Raw genomic sequence first — 4157 nt, forward strand, 5'->3', positions numbered from 1 at the left:
CTAAACAGGAAGGAAATCCCTTGAAACCAAGGGATCTTGTCTGCAGCACCTAGAACAGTTGGCTGGATTATGGTAGGGGCTGAAAAAATGTTTTGGATAAATAACTGAATGTGCTAAAGCCATATGAATGCATACAAGTTATTTGCCCCTAAGTGGCTGCACCTTTGTTGTTATCACCTTGCTCTCAACAGTAACAGTAGCCTTTGCATCAGCAGCAACTAATTATCCTCCAGCTGAAAGACCCTGGAGGAAATGCACTCACCCCAGAGCTGACTCCGACTCAGAACTTTTACCAGGAGCTAAGAAAGCCTCTCTGTATGTTAAACAGTTTGCATGGATCATTGGTTGCATTTCTTAGAGGCATGGGTTCGTGATGCCACCAGGGAGATGGGAGAATTGATCTGCTGCAACAGTGGGAATGAATGTCTGTTGCCACTAGTTTTCCTTACATGTGACCCAAAGATGTTGTAAAGGTCAGACACCAGTCCAAACCTGATCACTCTGTGCAGTGTCCTCCCCACACCCCCTTTTGGAACTGTCTGTTGTGGTAACTTGGCCTTAGCTGAAAGCAACCAGAGGCAGGGATTTAACCAGGGGGTATGAGTTACTGTTACAGTTTGTTTGCTCTGAACCAGCACTCAGGAGGTTAGCCATGGGTATGGGGTAACTATACTCATCTGCTATTCAGAATTACTCTGGTCTCAGGGTAATCGCAAAATGGAAGCATCTCATAAAACTGGGATTACGAAAAGGAAAGCTGAATCTTTACTGGATTGTCAACAGATTGGATCACAAGAAATCAGAGACTCATCATTGGGTCTCCCTGGTGGCGCAAGGGTTAAGACGCAACCTATGGAGCTATCCACAGCCACTGCAACACGAGTTCAATTCCTGGTCAGCCAGGGAGCAACCCATAGAGCACAGCAGACCTCTCCTGGCTCACCCGCTGCTCCCCTCAGTAGTGTACTTCGGTCGGTCTGTCTGTTCTGTTCCCTGCTCTGTCTCTGGTGAATCCTCTCATCCCCCACACCTCTGGCCTGTACCCCAGCTCTTGTATCCATAGGTAAATAAATCTCTGGGGAAAAAAGAAATCAGAGGCTCATCAGAAATCAGATTTTAGTGGAAAGAAAATGCAAGGTCAGGCCTCCCTGGTGGCACAAGGGGTTAAGCACCACACTATGAAGCAATCCTCAGCCTCTGCAGCACAAGTTCGATGTCCAGCTGGCCAGGGAACAACACACATGGCACAGCAGACCTCTCCTGACTCGCTCGCTGCTCCCCTCAGCAGTGTGCTTCAGTCAATCTGTCTGTTCTGTTCCCCGCTCTGTCTCTGGTGAATCGCCTCAACCCCCTCCCCGCCCCCCACCCTGCATTACTGGACTTTACCCCAGCTTTTGTATGCATAAATAAATCTGAAAAAAAAAAAAAAAAGAAAGAAAGAAAATGCAAGGTCATGTTGGTGGAGATGAGGCTCCAGTTTGGTTTTTGGATCAGGGAGGGTCACAGAGCCTCTGAATCATTATTTAATGCCACAAGAGGAAGTTCACAGGGCTAGTTTTAGTCAGTCAGATGAGTTGTGGAATATGGGGAGAAATATGCTCTGTACCTGGTGGGGAAGGATGTCAAAGTTGCTTCTCGGTGGGAAATGACTCAGGTGTCTCTGATGTTTCAGGAGAGTGGGATGGTCCCATTCATGGATTTGATTATAAACAGCAGTTTCTCATTACCTCTGATTTCAAGAGACAGTTTATCAGCACTATCCTTAATGTTAATTAGTAAAAGTTGTTTTTACAGATCTTCCTTTCTACCTGAGGTAAGACTGGGAAGCAGAGGGTAACCCATCAGAGGGGCTCTCAAAAATACAAAATGCTCCCATTTGTGAACAAGGTCATCAGGTAGACATCAACTCTGTTTTCAGTCCCTGGTTCTTTTTTTAAACACAGAATCAGAAGGAGGGAGGTTAATAATCAATCTTTGTCATTGGGGTTCTGAGAATTGAGGGTTGAAACATCTTCCTGAGGGAACAGGGCTTGATTATAAATTAACCAGGACCCATGACTAGAAAGACTTCCTAAGATTATGGACCTTAAAACCATTCCTGTTTGCCTGTTTGCTCTGTTAGCAAAACCAAGAGACTTTCAGACTTCTTTCCTGGAGCTTTGTAGAAGGTAGGAAGGTAGGGAGCTGCAGTCATAGATGTCCTCTGCAGCTAGCCCCCTGGGCTGGGTAGAGAGTGCAGGCACAACTCTGGGAGATGGTACCAGAGGGACCTCAAGGATCTTCTTCAAAGAGAACAAAGGTAAGAAGAACAGAGCAGTACGGAGAGAGATGAGCACAAGGGCTAAACTAGAGAACAGCTGAACAAGGGCAGCCTGGAGTGGGCATTGAGGTCTGCAATAAGATGAAGCTATGAGCTGGTAGTTTGAGGGCACCGCTAGGGGCTCTTACATGGGAAGCACCTCCTCCACGGTTTCTCCAGTGAATCTATTTGTGGGCAACAGTGTAGGCTCTGCTCCCCACCACTTGCCTTAGGTGTTGTTCCCCTCATATTTCAAAGCTATTGTTTGAAGCTGGACCTCTAAGTACACATATTGTCCCCTTGCAATACTAGGTAGCTCCTAGTAAGGAACCAGAAAAAAAGGGTTAGGCAGGTCTCAGAGAGCTGGGACTGAAGGAATGACCCGAAATTCAAAATGTACCATATAGTCGACCACAAGGTCAAGTTAATGACTGCCATTGTCTCTGTCAAAATACTAAAGTCCCAGGAGCAACCTCTCCATGGTGTCTTTTACCCAGTGTCTCCCCTTCTAACCCTCTTCTCCATGTGTCTCTCCCTTCTTCCACCTCAATTTATATCTCCATCTAGATCCTTCTTCAGCATGGCATGGTGGGAAATGCAGTAGGAGGTAGCATGTTAGTGGATGTGGCGGAAAATGGCACTGTTCACTGCACCCTTCGGGATGCTCCTCCCTTTTCTATGGAGATGCATCTCTAACAGTGGGGAAATGGAATTAAAGAGGATGGGACTGGTACTACAGGACACAAGAGATTTATTTGTAACTCTTATTCTTCTATTTTCAAAAATAACTGGAAGTGATTATAAATATTTGTGGTGGTACACAGAGGAGTTTGTATGTTTTTGTAGCTTTAATTTCTGCTGGAACCTCTGTAAAGTCTTCCTTTTTTAAAAAAAAAAAATTATTTATGCATAGAAGAACTGGGGTGTAGGCCAGAGATGCAGGGGGTGAGAGGATTCACCAGATGCATAGTGGGGAGCAGAACCAGCAAATCTGAAATACACTGCTGAGGGGAGCAATGGGCAGGCAGGACAGGAGAGGTCTGCTGCGCCCTATGTGGGTTAGCTCCCTGGCCAGGCTTTGAACTCAGACGTCAGGGGTGATAGTGCTGAGACTTAACCCCTACCCCACCAGGGAGGCCCTGTAAGGTCTTCCTTTTAGAAGTCACCAGGCTTGGAGATGAGAATTGATTCCTGGCCACGGACATGTAGTTTTTCTTCATGGGGTCTCTTTCTGCTCACAAATCCTATAGTTTAATACTGTAACCTCACCCTCAGCATTTCTTATTCTCAGGGAAGTGGGCCTCACATTGCCGTCTATTTGCATTAACACCTCCATAAGGGGAGTGCAGAAAATCGATTTTCTTCATGGGATTTCAAATTTGCAATAGATAATTTTTTGATAATGGGAGATAGGTAGATTACAATACATGTCCTGGTTCCAGTGTAATTAGCAGCAGCAATAGATAACAGCACAACAACAGTAAATTCAGTACTAGGAGCTGTTTTAGGTGCTGCGGAGAGAACAGTTAAAACAAAGCAAGAATTTCTGCTTTAAGCAGTTTACAATTCCAGTGACGACAGACTTAAAAAATAAAAAAAGACACAGACGGCGCCCTAGTGCGTCACTAAGGTGGTTAGTGAAACACTAACCCTTTGACTTCTACACACAAGTGCTCTCCAATCACTCCCTTGGCGTCAAGGTCATCCCCTCGCCCTCCGGGTAACACGCTCCGCTCACAGCTCCGCCCACATTCCTGACGTCAATTTCCGCGGCCGCGCTGGATTGAGCTGACCAATAGAAAGTCTCAGAGACCTCTCCGCCTCCTTTAAGTCCCGCCCCGGGAGACGGCGCGCGGCT

The sequence above is a fragment of the Talpa occidentalis genome, unplaced genomic scaffold, assembly GCF_014898055.3.
Source record: "Talpa occidentalis isolate TD23 unplaced genomic scaffold, MPIMG_talOcc4v2.1, whole genome shotgun sequence".
Lineage (NCBI taxonomy): Eukaryota > Metazoa > Chordata > Mammalia > Eulipotyphla > Talpidae > Talpa > Talpa occidentalis.